The sequence below is a fragment of the Lissotriton helveticus genome, chromosome 2_1, assembly GCF_964261635.1.
Source record: "Lissotriton helveticus chromosome 2_1, aLisHel1.1, whole genome shotgun sequence".
Taxonomy (NCBI): Eukaryota; Metazoa; Chordata; class Amphibia; order Caudata; family Salamandridae; genus Lissotriton; species Lissotriton helveticus.
The window spans coordinates 1,968,450,209-1,968,471,441 of NC_136059.1; the positions used below are offsets into that span (position 1 = coordinate 1,968,450,209).

Genomic DNA, 21,233 nt, shown 5'->3' on the forward strand with positions numbered 1-21,233 from the left:
TCCGCTGTACACACAAAATTGAATGCAATAAAGCCCACAAATGGGCAATCACACCTTAAAAACCACAGTGATGTGATATTATTCAATTGTTTTATATATATATATATATATATAAACCAATTCCGAAATCTCCATCAAGATCCAACACCGACACAAGGGTAGCTTTGCCATTAAGTCTTCTCGTTTATTGAAAGTTTATTCCCTCTGACACGTTTCAGCACACCTGCCTTGTTCACATAGGAAGTCACTTTAGACAAAATGCATTTTAAAACAGAGTACTGCGATCACCTGAGCCAATTAACTATGAACATGGAAGAGAGACTTTAGCTTTTACATGGGAAGTATCATGTTTCTCGAAACATCATCTATCTTAATGTGTATTTAAAAGATACTTCTGTCCTAATTAATTCATTGTATCTGAAAGTGAAAATAACAATATAAAAACATCTATAATACCATGGAACCCTCTATGATTTTTGCAATGTTAATTTATCTTTGCATTTCAAAACATGCACCTTCATATAAAATGCCTTGCAATCTATGGTATCAACCCTTGATTTATCTCATAGGAAATGAATACTGTTTGGGTTCCTCATAATAAATGTTTATTTAAAATTGCTGATTTCAACTTTTTCAATATAAATACACTTAAATAATTTTCTTATGACATAAATACACAACAGAAAGATAAAACAATGAATCTTGATGTCCCATTAGAGAAACATACAATAAAGGGCAAGTGCCCTACATGATTTAATACTGGAGTCCAATTGAATCACATGAGTTCAGCATTATCATGGAGTATCTTCTTTCCCATGCCACCTTTGTTTCTGCCAAAAAAACAAATAAATTACTTTCAAACATACGTAAAATTCATTATGTCATATGTTGCCAGTAACAGCTAGGAGTTCCAGTCTCTAGTGTTCCAATATTTCATAGGGATTGGTACAAGTGTTGCAGAGGGGAGAAGCAAAGGCTCAACCAAGCAGTATTTGACACACAGTGAAAGATTTCCCTACAGATCAAGGTCAGAAGCAGTGTTCTTCCTACAAACCTCACACAGGCTGCTCTTCTTTGTGCCTTCTGACCCCCTGATCTCATTGTGAGCTGATTCTGGGACAATAGGTGGCATTCTTGGTAGGGGAGGGGAAACTAGGTTGTCGTGCTACTTCAGCCAGCGGTGTGTGATGGAGGAGTTTTGAGGGAGCCGGGGGACTTGTTGCGGGATAGCAGCCTCTTATTACATGTATAATGCAATGGCTCTCACAATTCTCGTTTTTGTTATCAGAGCAACAATCTGGAGTGACTGTGACAAGTGGATTCTTCATTGCCGCACCTGGTAGGAGCAAAGTCCATGGTTCTCACTTTAAATGACTGAGTTTTCAAATGCGCACAATCACCTGGACTCATCCCCTATTTGACCCCACCTCATCCATCTTAGTAGTATGCAACTCACGGACTCCTACAGCTACTCAAATACCCACTCATATATCCATACAACCACTCACACACCCATACAGCCACTCACACACCCACTTACAGATCCATAAAAGTCATACACACTTACACACAGACCCATACAGCTACTCACATACCCATTCACAGCCCTATATCGCCACTCACAAACCCACTCCCACATCCACACAGCCACTCATGCACCCATTCACAGCCCCATACAGTCACCAACACCCTCTCACCAACTCACAAATCCGTACACACTCCCTCAACACTACTCACACACCCACTCATACTCCCATACAGAAACTCACACACCTACTTATTGACACATACAGCAATAATATACCCAGTCACCAACCCATACAGCTACTCATACACCCACTCACTGATCCATACAGCCACCACCAATACACAGATGCATACAGCAACTCAACACCCATTCACAGACCAATGCAGCCACTCACACACCTACCAAACCACCAACACACCCACTCACAGACTCATACAGCTGCTCACATGGCCGCTCACCGACCTATACAGCCACTCACACAACCAGTCTCAAAGAGAACAGGTTACCGTTAGGAAGTAAAATGTAAAAAAAAAATCAGAAATTCACTTTAGAAAACCAAAGGTACAGGGATGGTATAGCTAGGAAATAACTTGCAAAAACCTTTGAAATACACAAAAAAAACAAAGGTTACAGGTACGTTATGGTACGGAAATAAAATGTAAAAAACTTTGAAAAACACTGAAAAAAAAAGTTTACAGGGTCGTTATAGTTAGGCTCAGATTTTATTTATACAAAACCATTGAAATTCAGCAGTTACAGGTATCTGAGCTAAGTGTCTCCTATGCCCTTGCAATGCACTGCTTATGACCTCACATATTACATCACTCATGGTATGGTCAGTGAAATCACTGATGACATCATCAATGACATTTCAAATGATATCACTGATGACATCATCCACAGAACAACTCACACAGCCACTCACATCTACATACAACCTCTCATCTACCTACTCACATACCCACACAACTACTCACATATCCATCCACACACCCATACACCTTTTGATACCCACCCACTCACACAGCCACTCATAACCCACTTACTCACCCATACAGCCCCTCAAACGCCACTTACCCACCTATATAGCTACTAACAGAGCCATTCACTCACCCATACAGCCACTCACACATCCATTCACTCATCCATACAGCCACTCACACACCCACTCATTCACCAATACAGCCACTCATACAGTCACTCAATCACTGATATAGCTACTCACACACCCACTCATTACCCAAATACCTACTCGCACAGCTATTTACTCACCCATACAGCCACTCACACAATCACCCACCCACCTTTACTGCTACTCACACAACCACTTATTCACCTATGCAGCCACTCAGACACTCATCCTTTCATCCATACAGCCTCTCAACACAGCCACTCACTCACCCACACATCACTTACATACCTATTCATACATCCATAAAACCACTCACACAGACACTCACTGTCCAATACAGGCACACACACTATCTCACTTAACCAAACACCCTCTCAAACAGCCTCTCAAACAGCCACTCACTCACCCATATAGCCACTTACACAGCAGGCCACTCACTTATACAGCAATCCAAACACCCACTCACTCACCCATACAGTCACACACATACCCACTCACCACCCATACAGCCACTTACACAGCCACTAAGTCACCCGTACAGTTACACACACACCCACATATACGACCATACAGCCACTCACACACCCATAAAGGCACTCAGACACCGACTCACACACTGATACACACAGTTGCACAGCCACTCACATAATCTATGTGAAAAAATGTGAACACTCACTAGTAGTACACAAGGTATACTAATGTAACTTGTGTGAAACCTTAGTGTTGGACCTGTCAGCCTTAGGGCGGTCTTCCCCTACCTTTTTGCCCTTTTGCCTCCCATTTTTACCTTACCTTTTGTTGGACTTAGGACTCTGGGCACCTCACCACTGCTAAACAGTGCTGAGGTGCAGGTGCTCTCCCCTAAAACCTTGTGAGGCTGGCATATCTGCCACAAGCCACTGCTAACGCAGTAAGGCGTAATACTCCATAGGCTAAAATTGTGAACCTCCCCTTATGGGATAACCAGTTGCTTTCATCTCCAGGAGGCTACTCCCCCGAGAACAGCGGTGTAGTGCGATAGAGAGGGAAGCCTTTGCGGTGGTCTGGGCTGTGAAGAAGCTGAGGCCATACTTGTTTGGCTCCCACTTCCTGATTCAGACTGACCACCGGCCCCTCAGGTGGCTCATGCAAATGAGTGCGAGAATCCCAAATTGTTGAGGTGTTCCATTTCCCTACAGGGGATGGACTTCAGGGTGGAACACAGACCCGGAGTAGACCACGCCAATGCTGACGGTCTCTCTAGGTTTTTCCGCCTTAGTGATGAGAACTCCCTAGAGGTTGGGTAGTTCTCCCCACTTTCAGCTGCGGGGGACACGTGTTGGACCTGTCAGCCTTAGGGTGGTCTTCCCCTACCTTTTTGCCCTTTTGCCACCCATTTTTACCTTACCTTTTGTTGGACTTAGGACTCTGGGCACCTCACCACTGCTAAACAGTGATGAGGTGCAGGTGCTCTCCCCTAAAACCTTGTGAGGCTGGCATATCTGCCACAAGCCACTGCTAACGCAGTAAGGCTTCATCCTCAATAGGCTAACATTGGGAACCTCCCCTTATGGGATAACTTCTGACAGGGACCTAATAAGTCTGTCATGTTTGGTCTTGTTGGACTCGAGGTGGGGAGCCCTTTCCAATGATATATAGGGTTTGGGCATTACTATGCTACGGATCCCACTTTTATAAAGGGGACCTTTTCCTGCCTACACTTAGATTAGGCTCTGCAGACTCCCCCCTCCCCTCTGCATACTGATAGCCTGCCTGGGTTGGGAGGTGGGAGTGGTGATTCACACCTTCTTCCCTGGGATGAGCTGTGATGGGCTGCCCACTGTAGCCTTAACGGCCTGTCTCTTGTCACTGTGACAGCTAGGTCAGGGAAGGCAGAGAACATACCAGAACTCCCTGGACTCTTACAGAAGCCCCTGCCCCCAGACCCTTCCAGAGACTTCCACCACTTTCTAGCCCCTGGACTGTAGAATATATAAGGGAGGGTCCTGGCCTCACATTCTTGTTACACTGGTGGACCTGGAAGAATCCCTGCTGGAGTGAGGACTGCTGCGCAAGAGGATTGCCACTGGGAAGGAGGCCTACTGCTCCAAGGAACTGCTGCCCCACAACCTGCTGAGCTGCCCTACTGTCTGCTGATCCTGCCCTGCAAGAGGAGACTGAAGAAAACACCACCAGTGTGTCTCCATCATATTCACAAGAACTGCCTTTTTGGGACTGTACCCTTTTTAACTTAAAGAGAACTACCTTTCTATGGACACATCGTTTTAAGGATTGCCTTTTGGGGAAAGCAACTCTCATAAGGACTTGTCCCTGCACCTCTGTGCCTACAGACAGCATCACTGGCCCTGGGACCTTTGGAGATTGTTTCTGCCGCCTGGGGTGGTGGGATCCCTTTTATTCAGCACCCCCATCCGTGCAGCGCCTGCTGAGCCCAAGGCCCCAGAGGGAGAGGAGCCTCGCACCCGCACCCGCAACCACCACCTCAGGTAACGCCTCAGTGCAACCAGTCTGCGGCGAGGGGGCGGGGTGCGGGTTGGCCGGGTACCTGGAGTGTGAGCTTTGTGCTTGGCTGGGAACCGTCCTTCACTGACTGGCCTACGGGGGCATAATTACTTGGTAATTGACACTGGGGCATTTTTTAGCATTACCAGCAGCGCCTGGGCAGCCGCACTTCCTACGCTGGGAGCATCATTTATATGAGAGGCACACTTATTACGCTACAAGGCAACTTTGGCCTAAGAACCTTCCCCCAGTGAATTTTGACCATAAGAACCTACCTCAAGTGAACTTTTGCCATCCAAGGACACTGTGAGAAAGACATTACCAGCAGGAGCCCTTGGCACACATGAGCTTTTGGTGATTTGATCAGGCCTGGGAACTGGATTCATTCTTATTGATTATTGAGCTTGCTTGGAAACTGGAATCCTTTTTATTATTGATCTTGCCTGGAACTGGATTTACCTTCTTTTGGTTCTCGCATAATTTTTAGATAAAGAAACTCTTATTCTTATACAAAACTGGTGTGGTGTTCCTTTTGTGAGTGTTTTTACTGTGTCATCGCCGTTGTGTGTTGCACAAATACTTTACACATTGCCTCTGAAGTTACGCCTTTGCTACTCTGCGCCAAGCTACCAGGCCAGAAGCGGTGGTCCCTACTTGGACTAGGGTGTATACCCCTGCCAACTAGAGACCCCGGTTCTAACATTGGTGATCGAGCGTGGGATAGGACTTGTGCTTGTGTAACACCACGCAGTGACTCAGTGTACACCACAACCCTGCACCTGTCTCCACTGAAACCTTTTTTTTGTCTATCCTCTCCATCTGTATAAAAGAAAACCATCTACCTGAAAGTCTAAAGTGGATTGTACTTGAACATGTAAAACTGGGTCCCAGGGGCGGTAATATAGCTCCCATCCTTAATGTCAGAGAACTCAAATGGATAGATTCCTTTGATTCTGTGTACCATGGTTTAAATGAGTCGGAGTGTAGCTTTGCACAACTGGCTAATGTGTAAACTTTTTCCTTTGACTATTCTCTGGCCTCTACCACTGCTACCATATGTAATAATGTCGTGTGTTTTACCACTGTGCTGGGTAGGTACACACACATATGTTGAACTGATCACACACAACCTGGTTTTTAACTACTCCGTGAGTAGTCCGAAACAACCAGCTAATCTGTAAAGGTTTTTTTCTTTACTACTGTTCAGCACCTGCCACCACTGCCATACACACATTTATATGTTGTGTGTTTTACCACCATGTTGGGTAGGTACACGCACATGTGTTTAATTGACCGCATATGTCTAGTAGGTGCATATTTCAGGATCTCATTACGTTTTAAACCAGAGATGACTATAACTATGTGGTGTATATCGCACTCTCTATGGCGCGGTGTCTGTCATTAAATCACTGGTTTTTAATTCATTCACACAAACTCCTCCTTATCTTCCCTGGCCACGGGATGATACGGTGTTGTTGTTGGTTACTTAGCAACCGAATGAGCTTACAGCCGCAGAGTCTTTCCTTACTTTCCATCCAACGCGGTATAAGCGTGACCACGCCCCCTCCTCTCCCGACTTCCTGGTTACGGGAGATGCGAGCATTCACTGCCTCCAGATTCCACAGCGCGACACCCCTGTGCTCCTAATAAGCTGAATAGGTGAGCAGTAATGCGTGTTGTACTTTGAGACCCTTTAAATTTTTGGAACCCGATGATAATCGGATATATAACTTAAGTCCATTTCCCTTTCCCTTTACCCCTAGATACAGATATCCAAATTCATTTACTTTTCGGACATCGAACACCGAGCAACGAGGTAAATCACTGATGGTCCCTTGGCTCGTGTTGTTTTCTTTTCGTAATTTAAGTGTACCCTAACTTTATTCCGTTCGGGCCCCCAGATCACTACGAGGTCGAGTGGATCAGACCGCGCGGTCTCTGGCACGCCCATCAAGTTCATCCTTAAAGGTAATTCCTTTAAAGCAAACCACATCACTGTATGGACTTAGATATCCTATACCTATTCCTAGTCTAGCGGTATGTTTTCCCAATAATGTCATGACACCCTTAGTGGTCTATTAGTCCTCGATCTGTGTATGTTTTTAATGACTTGTTCAAGTGGGTTTTCCTGCTATGGCTAGCTAGGGATCTTTTGTAGACCCATGACCCTGATTAGTTTTTCACTTTTTTAACCCTAGGAGGTCAGCCCACCGCCCCCCTGTCCTGAAGAAGACCCACGCTGTAAGGGCAACTATCCCTTCATGTTATAGGGTCGAAACGTAGACTACTTTCGCCTACCTCACCAACTCCTATCACCAGCGGGATTTGTAAAGCTTTTTTAGGTGTTTGGTTTATGAGAATTGCAGTGACATGTGCTGATCCTTCATGTGGCCCCGATTTAGGGGGACCATTTCAGGATTGTATATATATTGAATATTGGATTTATGTGTCTTATAAATGAAAACTGTATTATTCTTCACTTATTTTCACTGAACTCCCTCACAGTACTTCCCCCTCCTTCATCCCTCATCTTTTGTGGGCACAAAATAATTTGAAAAGATATAATAATGTTTCTTTGATACACATCGTATAACCTATGATAAGGTTCATATAAGTGCTTTGTGAATAAAAACATCGTACTTTTGATTTGTTTTTCCTTTTTTCTCATCTGTGCTAAAAATTTACCTCTATTGTATATATCTTGTTCTCTTAAGTCCGGGACCCCTCTGTCCATAACACTTATCTACCCAGGTCCCAGTGACTCTATTTGGGTTTAACCCTGTTCAGTATAACATATCCTCTCCAATTGGCATTTTTATTTTTTAATCCTCCCTGACTGGCTGCTCTTTTGCAAAGTTCTATTTGCCAAGTTCCATTGGTTTTCTCTACGAACGTCTGAGGTCCTACCTGGCAAGATGGAATTTGAGCTGGCCAACCTGGAAACTTACAAGGCGGCGCAGCTCAAGGAATTCTGCGAGGAGAAAAGGGTGCCCTTCAAGCAGAGCGCCAAGAAGACGGAGCTTCAGAAAGCCTTGAGGGCACGGGTAACGGCCCACCCAGAAGGAGAAGGAGAAGGGGACGGGCAGGGAACGGAGCACGGCGCCACAGGAGAACTTGACCTGCTGCCCTTGGTGGAAAATGGCAACTTGTTACCAGGTACAAGGGTACCTTCCAGGGCAGGCAGTAGTGTGTCAGTAAGGACCCTGTCCTCAGAGGAATTGGAGGACAGGAGAGAGGAGAGACAGTTTAAATTGGAACTCGCCAAATTGGAAAGGGAGCGTGAGAAAGAAAGGTGGGCCATGGAGGAGAGGAAACTTACCCATGAGCTCAACCTGAAGGAACTGGAAATTCGAGCCCTACAAGCAGGGACGAACAGCATCAAGAGTGGTAGCAGCATACCTACGGGAGCTTCACGTGAGTCCAGGGTCTTTATGCCTAAAGATGTGATGGCCAGTTTTAAGGTGGGGGATAATATTGATAAGTGGTTAGCTGCCTATGAGGTGTCACTAAGAGCCCATGGCGTCACAGAGAGTCACTGGGGGGGTGGTCTGTACAATTACATACCTCCGGAAGTTAGGGACACCCTCCTTAGCCTAGAAAAGGAAGACCAGACCAACTATTCTGTTATGAAAGAAGCATTGCTTAAGAGGTTCGGTCTTACCCCTGAGAGGTATAGGCAGAGGTTTAGGAATAGCCACAAACTTTCCACACAGAACTGGGTAGACTTCCTGGACTACGCTAGTAAAGCTTTAGAGGGCTGGGTGTGGGGCAGCAATGTGCATGACTATGAAGGGTTGTAGGACTTGTTTTTAAGAGAGCACCTTCTAGAGAAATGTTTTCCAGAGCTGCGCCAACACCTGGTTGACCGCAAGTTGACCAATCCTAGGAAGCTTGCGGAGGAGGCGGACACCTGGGTCAGTACCAGGGTGTCCAACAGGGGTTCTGGGAGGGACTCCCAAAGGGGTGGTCAGGGTTCCCACCAGAAGAAAGAGGGGGGAGACAAAAAGAAAGAGTTCTTCAAAGGCCCCCAAAATAACTCACAAGGGAAAGGGTCTGGCTCCCAGCCCCAATCTGGCCACCAGAATCCCACTTATCCTGACAAAGGTCAGCAGCCCAGAATTGTCCGGTGCTATGAGTGTGGTGAACTTGGACACTACAAGGGGGATCCCAAGTGTCGCAAGAGAGCACCTGAGCCCACTGGAGGTAAAAACTCCAGGGTGGCTAGTGTAGCGCTTGGGGAGGAGCTGTCCCTAGATGATGGGAGTGAGGGGGCAGGGCTTGTCGTGTCTCTGAGAGACAGTGAGATGGTTCCTAAGGTCCATGTGCCCTCCAATACTGCTAAGTATAGGCAGTGGGTCACCCTCAATGGTCAGGGAGTGGAGGCCCTGAGGGACACAGGTGCCAGCATGACTATGGTAAGGAGTCAGCTGGTGTCCCCAGAGCAAATAATTCCCGATGCATTCCATCCCGTTGTGATGGCTGACAACCGGGGGGTCATTATCCCGTAGCGCAGGTTCCATTTGAGTGGGGAGGCGTTTCAGGCCTTTTAAGAGTTGCTGTGAGCCCTGCCATGCCAGTGGACTGTCTGTTAGGGAATGACCTTGAGCACACTACCTGGAAGGACGTAGAGCTCAAAGCGCATGTGGAGATGCTGGGGTTACCAGAGTGGATCTGTGCTACCACACGGTCCATGGCTGCCCGGAAAGGGAGTCAACCAGGGCTGGAGCCTGGGAAAATGGCCCAGCCAGCTGCTAGAAAGGGAGGTACCCGAGGGCGTGGGAAGTCCGCCCCGGGGCGGTTACCCCGTGAGATGGATGGGGCACCTGAGGAGGTCGCACCGGAGTCCACGGAGGGGGACGTTGTTCCCTTGGGGGACCTACCTACCCCTGCAGGGTGGCAGGTGGAAGAAGGGCCCACCAGGGAGGAGTTTTGCCGGGCACAGAAGGAGTGCCTTACCCTTGAGGGCATGAGGCGACAGGCCGAAGCCCAAGCAGCAGGCAATGCCTCCGCGAAGTATCACATTTACTGGGAGGATGGGCTCCTTTACAGTGAGCCCAAGGCTCCTGTGCATGGGTCATCAAGGGCCTTAGTGGTCCCCCAGTGCTACAGGGCCTTTCTTTTGGAATTGGCTCATGAGATCCCTTTGGCAGGACACTTGGGCCAAGACATGACCTTTGCTAGGCTTGTCCCACATTTTTATTGGCCGCAGATGAGGGTCTCCTCAGATACATTCTGCAGGACCTGTCTGACCTGCCAAGCTAGTGGGAAAACAGGGGCTAAGCTGAAGGCTCCACTGGAACCACTGCCTGTCGTTAGCACCCCCTTTGAGAGGGTGGGCATCGACATCGTTGGGTCCATGGATCCACCGACCTCTTCTGGTCACAGGTTCATCCTCGTTCTGGTGGACCACGTCACCCGGTACCCAGAGGCTATTCCTCTGAGAACCATCACTGCACCTGCAGTGGCCCGGGCCCTGATGGGGATTTTTACCAGAGTGGGTTTCCCAAAAGAGGTGGTGTCCGACAGGAGCACTAATTTTATGTCTGCTTACAGGCAATCCATGTGGAAGGAGTGTGGGGTTACTTATAAGTTCTCCACCACTTACCACCCACAGACTAATGGTCTCGTGGAGAGATTTAACAAGACCCTAAAGGGCATGATCAGGAGTCTGCCTGAGGAAAAAGTGGGACGTTCTCTTGCCCTGTTTGCTGTTTTCCTACAGGGAGGTACCGCAGAAGCGGGTGGGTTTCAGCCCCTTCGAGCTCTTGTACGGTCACCCTGTTAGGGGACCTCTCAGTTCAGTGAAGGATGGGTGGGAGAAGACTCCAAGGAGGCTTCCCCAAGATGTAGTGAGTTACATGCTGGCCTTCCGCAGCCAAATGGCTAATTTGTGGAAGCAAGCTTCTGACAACTTAGAGGCCAGCCAGGCGGTGATGAAGGAATGGTACAACCAGAATTCTCACCCTGTGGAGCTAGAGCCCGGACAGAAGGTGTGGGTCATGGAGCCTGGAGAGCTCAGTGCCCTCCATGACCACTGGACAGGCCCTTATGAGATATTGGAGAAGAAGGGTAAGGCCACTTACCTAGTGGACCTTAAGACCCCCCGGCAGCCACACAGGGTGCTACACGCCAACCGCCTTAAGCCCCACCATGAGAGGTCTGAGCTCACCTTACTGATGGTGACTGATGGGGCAGAGGAAGAGGAAAGTGAACCTCTCCCGGACCTCTTTGCTTCCAAAGAGAAGGATGGATCAGTGGAGGGAGTGGTCCTCTCCCCATCCTTGACTCCTGAGCAACAGAGGGACTGGCGCCAGGTCCTAGGGAAGTTCTCCACAGTGTTCTCCCTTATCCCTGGGATTACCCATCTGTATACCCATGATGTGGACACAGGAGACAGCCCCCCTGTCAAGTCCAAGTCTTACCAGCTGTCGGATAAGGTGAAGGCCAGCATCCAGAGTGAAGTTACTAAGATACTGGAGTTGGGGGTGATAGAGCCCTCCAACAGCCCTTGGCCCAGTCCGGTGGTTCTGGTACCAAAAGTTGCCCCACCGGGCACCACCCCAGAACTTAGGTTCTGTGTGGATTACAGAGGACTAAACTCTGTGACCAAGACTGATGCTCATCCTATCTCTAGGACGGATGAGCTCATTGACCGACTGGGGGCTGCCCAATACCTGAGTACCTTTGACCTCATGTCAGGGTACTGACAGATCACCCTAACAGACGGAGCTAAAGAGAGGTCCGCCTTTTCCACCCCAGAGGGCCACTACCAGTTTAGAGTGATGCCCTTTGGACTGAAAAACGCTCCTGCCACCTTCCAGCGGCTGGTGAACCGGGTCCTCTCCGGTTTAGAGGCCTTCTCTGCTGCCTACCTAGACGACATAGCTGTCTTCAGTAGCAGCTGGGAGCACCATCTGGGTCACCTCCAGAAAGTGCTTCAGACCTTGCAGCAGGCAGGCCTGACTATCAAAGCCAGCAAATGCCAGATAGGGCAGGGGTCGGTAGTCTACCTAGGACATTTGGTAGGCGGGGGCAAGGTGCAGCCCCTACAGGCCAAGATAGAAACCATCCTGGCCTGGGAGCCTCCCAAAACACAGACAGAGGTCAGGGAATTCCTGGGTCTCACAGGTTACTACCGCAGATTTGTCAAGGGCTATGGAACCATTGTGGCCCCCTTGACTGAGCTAACCTCTTAGAAATACCCTAGAAAAGTCATTTGGACAGAGGCTTGCCAAAAAGCCTTTGACTCTCTAAAGCAGGCCATGTGCACAGCTCATGTGCTCAGGGCCCCTGACTTCTCCAAAGAGTTCATTGTCCAAACGGACGCCTCTGAGCATGGCATAGGGGCAGTACTTTTGCAACTCAATGAGGAGGGGCGGGACCAACCAGTTGCTTTCATCTCCAGGAGGCTACTCCCCCGAGATTAGCGGTGCCGTGCGATGGAGAGGGAAGCCTTTGCGGTGGTCTGGGCTTTGAAGAAGCTGAGGCCATACTTGTTTGGCTCCCACTTCCTGATTCAGACTGACCACCGGCCCCTCAGTTGGCTCATGCAAATGAGGGGCGAGAATCCCAAATTGTTGAGGTGGTCCATTTCCCTACAGGGGATGGACTTCAGGGTGGAACACAGACCCAGAGTAGACCACGCCAATGCTGACGGTCTCTCTAGGTTTTTCCGCCTCAGTGATGAGAACTCCCTAGTGGTTGGGTAGTTCGCCCCACTTTCAGCTGCGGGGGACACGTGTTGGACCTGTCAGCCTTAGGGTGGTCTTCCCCTACCTTTTTGCCCTTTCGCCTCCCATTTTTACCTTACCTTTTGTTGGACTTAGGACTCTGGGCGCCTCACCACTGCTAAACAGTGCTGAGGTGCAGGTGCTCTCCCCTAAAACCTTGTGAGGTTGGCATATCTGCCACAAGCCACTGCTAACGCAGTAAGGCTTAATCCTCAATAGGCTAACATTGGGAACCTCCCCTTATGGGATAACTTCTGACAGGGACCTAATAAGTCCGTCATGTTTGGTCTTGTTGGGCTCGGGGCGGGGAGCCCTTTCCAATGATATATAGGGTTTGGGCATTACTACTCTAGAGATCCCACTTTTATAAAGGAGACCTTTTCCTGCCTACACTTAGATTAGGCTCTGCAGACTCCCCCCTCCCCTCTGCATACTGATAGCCTGCCTGGGTTGGGAGGTGGGAGTGTTGATTCACACCTTCTTCCTTGGGATGAGCTGTGATGGGCTGCCCACTGTAGCCTTAACGGCCTGTCTCTCGTCACTGTGACAGCTAGATCAGGGAAGGCATGGAACATACCAGAACTCCCTGGACTCTTCCAGAAGCCCCTGCCCCCAGACCCTTCCAGAGACTTCCACCACTTTCTAGCCCCTGGACTGTAGAATATATAAGGGAGGGTCCTGGCCTCACATTCTTGTTACACTGCTGGACCTGGAAGAATCCCTGCTGGAGTGAGGACTGCTGCGCAGGAGGATTGCCATTGGGAAGGAGGCTGACTGCTCCAAGGAACTGCTGCCCCACAACCTGCTGAGCTGCCCTACTGTCTGCTGATCCTGCCCTGCAAGAGAAGACTGAAGAAAACACCACCAGAGTGACTCCACCATATTCACAAGAACTGCCTTTTTGGGACTGTACCCTTTTTAACTTAAAGAGAACTACCTTTCTTTGGACACATCGTTTTAAGGACTGCCTTTTGGGGAAAGCAACTCTCATAAGGACTTGTCCCTGCACCTCTGTGCCTGCACACAGCATCACTGGCCCTGGGACCTTTGGAGATTGTCTCTGCCGCCTGGGGTGTGTGGGATTCCTTTTATTCAGCGCCCCCATCAGTGCAGCGCCTGCTGAGCCCGAGGCCCCAGGGGGAGAGGGGCCTCGCACCCGCGCCCGCAACCACCACCCCAGCTAACACCTCAGTGCAACCAGGCTGCGGCGAGGGGGTGGGTGCGGGTTGGCTGGGTACCTGGAGTGTGAGCTTTGTGCTTGGCTGGGAACCGTCCTTCACTGACCGGCCTACGGGGGCATAATTACTTGGTAATTGACACAGGGGCATTTTTTAGCATTACCAGCAGCGCCTGGGCAGCGGCACTTCCTACGCTGGGAGCATCATTTCTATGAGAGGCACACTTATTACGCTACATGGCAACTTTGGCCTAAGAACCTTCCCCCAGTGAATTTTGACCATAAGAACCTACCTCAAGTGAACTTTTGCCATCCAAGGACACTGTGAGAAAGACATTACCAGCAGGAGCCCTTGGCACACATGAGCTTTTGGTGATTTGATCAGGCCTGGGAACTGGATTCATTCTTATTGATTATTGATCTTGCTTGGAAACTGGAATCCTTTTTATTATTGATCTTGCCTGGAGCTGGATTTACCTTCTTTTGGTTCTCGCATAATTTTTAGATAAAGAAACTGTTATTCTTATACAAAACTGGTGTGGTGTTCCTTTTGTGAGTGTTTTTACTGTGTCATCGCTGTTGTGTGTTGCACAAATACTTTACACATTGCCTCTGAAGTTACGCCTTTGCTGCTCTGCGCCAAGCTACCAGGTCGGAAGCGGTGGTCCCTACTTGGACTAGGGTGCATACCCCTGCCAACTAGAGACCCCGGTTCTAACACTTAGTATATATGTTTAACACTCATAAACCTTTGGATAACAATCACAATCACTGGATGATGTCATCAGTGATATCATCAGTGATGTCATTTTAGATGTCATCAGTGATGTCAGTGAGCATGTCATGAGTTATGTAGGACTCATTTTAGAGTTTAGGGATGGGCAACAGTCTCATGGCTTAGTGAACTAATGTGTCCTCTATAGGGGCCTGTGTCTGACCTCATAATCACAGGTTTAAATCCCGACAGGTCCACTTTCCCTTTCATCCTTCTGAGGTTGGTAAAATGAGTACCATTGAGGTGGGAAACAAAAACATCTATCATTTATCGTCAGAACCCTTCTGGGTGAACGTGTGCTTTACAAATACATTTGTTATGTTAGTGGTAAAGGGAGTTTAGGATAATTTTAGAGTTTAGGGATGGGCACTGGTAAAAGGTGGAAAGGGTACATTTTTGGTTTAGCAATGGGTAGCTACAAAGGAAGGTTAGGAGTAAATGTAAAAAGGGAGCTTTAGGAGTCACCATTCCAAAAGAAGAAAAAAAAGACATAGTAAGTTTAGGGTTTAGGGGTGGGCAGTGGTAAATGGAGGTATACGTAATTTTAGGGTTTAGGGGTGGGTAGTGGTAAAGGCAAGTTAGAAGGAAATTTAAATGGGGAGGGGCTAGGGAATTCCCCCAAAAAGCAAAATAAATAAATGTAAAATTAAATTAAGGCTGCTTGGAATAGGCATGAGTAGTAAAGGCATGCGGTGTAAACGTCGTACAACCTCTGGTGCTCGACACATTGGAAGCCACGATACTATGACTGAAGATGAAAAAGTAAAACCCAGAAGAAAATTAGGCTACATGTCTTCTTCTTCTATGCACACAGGATCTAACACGACATCGCCATATTCAGCAGTACCGGCCCTACCCTGGTTCAGTTTAGGAAATAGCTGAAAATACCCCTCTTTAAAGAAGTGCACTACATCACAGTAACACTCCACTTTCAGAACTCAGCTACTTCTCCAATCAATCCCTCCTTAACCTTATATTTACCTTTGACCCGCTGCTTAGCACCCTGCAGCCTTTCCAGTACGTTTTCATTATAGTAAAACCACATACACACAAACATGGGGGCGGTTAAGTGTAGTTTAAATGTTCTTGAAGGTGAAAATATTTTACATTAACATTGCTTATCAGTAGACTCGTCAAACCGGAAAAAATTGCTGTAATATATTTAATGACACATTAGGTTTGATAGTGGTGCACAGAATATTTCAGAGAGTGCAGCCAGAAGCAATCAAATTCCCATCACTATGCTGGAGCAAGAGGTACGTAACATTAGATTGTATTTTTTGGTTATTTGGTTGGCCTGTGCAAATACTTAGGACAACAGTCAGAAATTAAAATAACAATTTTTTACACGTCCACGTGTTATTTTAAAGAATACAGGGGCATATTACCAACAACTAGCGATAATTTTTGTCTCTAACTTGTTTAGAGACAAAAATCATCGCCGCAAATCGGCGATTTTTATCGCAGATAAACCTTGGTATTACCAAGGTTTATCGCAAATGCGATAAAAAACGGCCGCAATGCATGAATATCGCTGAAAAGTCAGCGATATTCATGCATTATCGAGCAAATGCTCTTAGCCATGTTATCCACCTCCCATTGGATAACATGGCTAAGAACTGCTCAGGGCAGGTGTTAGCTTTTGGAGATATTCGCGCTTAGCGCGAATATCTCCAAAAGTTGGTAATATGAGATAGCGATGTTAGCAACTGTTTCCAGTCGCTAACATCTTGGCACGCCCATTTTGCATGTCATTAGTGATAAATATCACTGACATGCAAAGTGGGGCCCATGATGGTCGCTATCTCCTATTAGCTGTCGCTAACTGGTGTTAGCGACATCTTGGTAATAGGGAGATAATTTTATCTCCGCTATCTGAAATGAAATGAAATGAAATATGATTTATTCACGCGCTACTATGCCCACTGGGCGTCAAGGCGCCTAACTCAAAAAGATTAGCTGCTGGCAGACAGAGACACGAGCTCACTGATATGCTTTGGAAAAACACCAAGTTTTCAGAGCTTTCTTGAAAAGGTCAAGAGAGGGCTGTAGTTTAATCTCCACGGGAAGAGTATTCCAGAGCTGAGGCGCCAGAATAGAAAAGGCCTTGTTCCCCCATCTTACCGTCTTAGCGCGTGGGACTACCAGTTGGTTAAGCTCTGACGAGCGAAGACATCTGGTTGGCACATACCTAGAGAGCAAAGAACCCAAGGCATCAGTCGGGCCTGCCCTCAAGGCGCTATAAGTAAGACAGAGAAGTTTAAAAGAGACTCTGAAAGGGATAGGCAACCAGTGAAGACTCTTCCTTGCCGAGGTCGCGGAGGACATCCATGGCAGGGCCAAAACAAAGCGCGCCGCGGCATTTTGCACAACCTGCAGGCGTTGAAGAAAGCCCTTGTTGGCCCCGGCATAGAGTGAATTACAGTAATCCAGCCTTGAGCCAACAAGGGCGATCACAACCTGTTTTCGTGCCTGTGGGGAGAGATAGTACGCGATTCTTTTCAGAATCCTGATGACGCCCCAACAGGTGGCCACTGTCCTGTTCACCTGCAGCTCCATGGAGAGCCGGGTGTCAAAAATGACGCCTAGGTTCCTAGCAGATTGTGTGGGTGTGGGGCAGATGCCTAAAGATGAAGGCCACCACTCACCTGACCACATTTCCTGGTCTTTGCCGAAGACCAGGACCTCCGTTTTGTCACCGTTCAACTTTAATGAGTTGAAAATCATCCAGTCTGCAACCAGTTGCATACAGGACTTAAAGTTGGACGCGGTGACATTCACGGAGTGAGTCAGGGACACCATAATCTGCGTGTCGTCGGCGTACGACACGACCTCCATCCCCTGAGATCTTACAAGTCTTGCAAGGGGGGCCACGTAGATATTGAACAGGGTCGGACTCAATGCCGACCCTTGTGGTACCCCACAATGCAACGACTTGACAGGGGAGAGGTACTCCCCAAGCATCACTCGTTGCTCTCGCTGGTGTAGAAAGGAGTTCAGGAGACTCAAGGCCGGTCCTGCTACCCCTGCCTCCCTTAACCTAGATGTTAAAGTACCGGGAGACAGGGTATCAAATGCTGCTGTTAAATCCAGCAGCACTAGCACGGTCGTCTGTCCAAGATCAACTTTCCGACGGATGTTATCCGCGACCTTCGTCAGTGCAGACTCAGTGCTATGTAGCTTTCTGAAGCCATGTTGGGACCCATCCAAAAAACCTGATACATCCAGGAAGTTGGAGAGATGACAATTCAGATGGGCCTCCAACATCTTAGCAGAGGCCGGCAAAAGAGATATGGGCCTAAAGTTCTTCAATAGACCAGGGTCAAGGGTGGGCTTTTTAAGAAGTGGTTTTACAATGGCCCTCTTCCATGCCACCGGGAAGATACCTTGCTCCAGAGCTCCATTCATAATTTCCAACATTGGAGGAAGAATAGTGTCCCTACAGTCCTTTAGTATTCTCAAAGGAACCGGGTCCAGGGGAGAAGCAGATTTAGTTTTGTCTAACAGGAGGTTAAGACCCTCCAATGAGAGCAAGGGAAATTGGTTCAAGACTTGGGGAGAAGACATAACCCAGGATTCAAGCTGTTTAACTCGAGAGAGGTCTTCTTCACTAAGAGTGTTCCTCTGTGATTGAAGAGCCACATAGATGTCATCAATTTTATTAAAGAAGAAATCTGAGATGTTATTACATAGCTCCTGTGAAGCAACCACGGGATCAGGTACCTGGAGTGTGCATAAAGAGTCAACGATCTTAAAGAGCTCTTTAGAGGACGTAAGGGAACAGGTTAAGTTGGTAAAATAATCCTGTTTCACCTTAATGACCCTATTTTTGTATACTCGTAACAGGTCCTTATAGACTTCTCGATCTCTGGGATCCCAAGACTTGCGCCAACATCGCTCCTTCCTTCTGCATTTTTGCCTAAGGAGTCTCAGTTCTTCCGTGAACCATGGAGCTGTCGGCTTATGTCGTGCCACGTGTTTGAATGAGGCGGGCGCTAACTCATCGACTGCTTTAGTAATAGAGTCAGCGAGTTCTAGAGCCGTCTCATCTACCATCCGCTGGGATGTGATGTTCGTGCTACGAATAAAGGGGGCCAAGGCCTCATTCGTAATATTCTTAAAGCTTCTTTTGAGGCATTTCTTGGTCCCTACCTTGACCTCAGAACGGGGCATGTCCAGGAACAATGGAATGGCTAAATGATCAGACCAAACTATCGGCAAAGGAACGCCGACAGTTAATCTTTGATCATTAGAAAATATCCCATCAAGGATGTGGCCAGCCTTGTGGGTTGGGTGCAACACTCTTTGGACAAAGTCACAAGCTTCCAAGGAGTTAACTAGGGAAGATGTGTCCTTAGATGCCAAATCCTCTAGATGAAAGTTCGTGTCGCCTAGGATGGTAAAGAAAGATCTGCCAAAATATGGTTCCAAGATCCTGAAAAGCTCCGAGCAAAAGTTAGCTCTGGATCCTGGATGTCTATATAGAAGAATTCCAGTGAAGGAACTCGAAGGGGCATTCACAATACAAAAATATAAGGCCTCAAACGAATCTGTCGGAGTCGAAAGAGATTTTATGGTGCAGGAGAGTGTGGACTTAAAGAGAATGGCCAAACCACCTCCTCTGCGTTGCACTCTATCTAGCCTCTGTAAGGCATAGCCTTCTGGAATGGCTAAAAGGAGGTCGTGGCCAGAGGTCTCAGAGGCCCAAGTCTCAGTAATAAAAACCCAGTCAGGTTGTCTAGTGCTTACAAAATCATGAAAGTCAATGTTATGTTTAATCAAAGACCGCGCATTAATTAAAAAGCCCTGCTTGGGTTGAGAAATAGGCAGGCCAGGGGGAGGGCGAGCAAGCTTCCTAGCAGCCTGTAAAGAGAAATTAAAAGATGTTTTACACGAAGGGCAGGACCTCGCCAGCCGTAGGACCTCCGGAAGGAGCCGATGGTGACAGAGGCTCACCGGGGGTCTAAGAAGCGCCAAGTCACTAGACAATACTTCGCTAACGGACCAAGCGGATAAGTCAGACGTCACAGGATCCAGCCCGTCCTCAGCGCGGACGGGCGCAGACGGGCTGGACTCTGGCGTGACTCCGGCGATGCTCCGGCGAGCCCGCTGCGCGTGACCGCTGCGCGTCTGCATGGCCAGTTTAAGTAGATACCGGTCTAGCGTCCTTCTGACAACTAGACCGTGCAGACTACTCAGCGCTACACCTCCAACCCAAGATGTCCGCCGTGGTGCTGCCTAGAGGGACTGGGACCCGCGCTAGCACGGTGAAATCACTATTAATGTGCAGGTAAGTGGGCGAGTTTTAAAAACAAGGTAATTTAGGCAAATAAAATCCAACACAAATACAAAAACGGGATATTTTAAAAAAAGCACGAGTAAATCCTCCTGTGAGCACAATGTGCTCTGCCTTACTCCTGTGAGCCCAGGTACGCTCTGTCTTGCTCCTCGCAGTGTTAATTTCCTAATGACAGGCCACCTAATTTGCCCAGTTAAGTAGATACCGGTCTAGCGTCCTTCTGACAACTAGACCGTGCAGACTACTCAGCGCTACACCTCCAACCCAAGATGTCCGCCGTGGTGCTGCCTAGAGGGACTGGGACCCGCGCTAGCACGGTGAAATCACTATTAATGTGCAGGTAAGTGGGCGAGTTTTAAAAACAAGGTAATTTAGGCAAATAAAATCCAACACAAATACAAAAACGGGATATTTTAAAAAAGCACGAGTAAATCCTCCTGTGAGCACAATGTGCTCTGCCTTACTCCTGTGAGCCCAGGTACGCTCTGTCTTGCTCTGTCTTGCTCCTCGCAGTGTTAATTTCCTATCCTAATATCTTGGCTTTTAAAGCCAAAAAAGCGGAGATAAAACCCCTTGATAATATGCCCCTTAGATTTTACCTGTGGATTGCTTCTTGCTGCAGGATAGTCAGCCTGTGAATCTTGGATATGCGGACGGGAAAGTTATCTGAGCATTTTCGTTTGAAGATTAGGGCGCGCTTACTTTTTTCAAAGCTGCAGGAACTGTGTCTGAAGTGAGTAAAACATTTATGAAGCTAAAGAAAAGTAACACTTGCCAGCTGCACCCAGTAGCTTGGCATTAATATTGTCGGCTCCAGCTGCTTTATTTATAGATGCTTTCTTGAGCTCCTGTATTGCAATACCAATCATGGTGTGGAAGTAGAGAGGAGAAATTCTTTACTTTTGTACTAGGACAGTTGTGTGCTGTTTGAACACTTTCCACTCAATAATTGGGGTTCATGTTTATTGAACAAGCTATTGTTCTTGTTTATGCACTGAGCATCATGAAAATATTGTACAGTTAAAATACATTTTATAATATTCTTAAGCTTCTTGTAATATATTTATGCATTCAAGTCCGTTCTTTTTTC

The 21,233-nt window shown here is 47.7% G+C and overlaps 1 long non-coding RNA gene across 1 annotated transcript in view; it reads right to left on the reverse strand.

The window, feature by feature from the left end:
* Positions 1 to 403: 403 nt before the first annotated feature.
* The window catches only part of LOC144819991 (uncharacterized), a 44,635-nt gene continuing 23,805 nt past the window's right edge, over positions 404 to 21,233 (reverse strand). The window contains exon 3 of the long non-coding RNA XR_013607658.1: positions 404 to 830. This is a non-coding gene — a long non-coding RNA (uncharacterized LOC144819991). The remainder of the gene's footprint in view (positions 831 to 21,233) is intronic.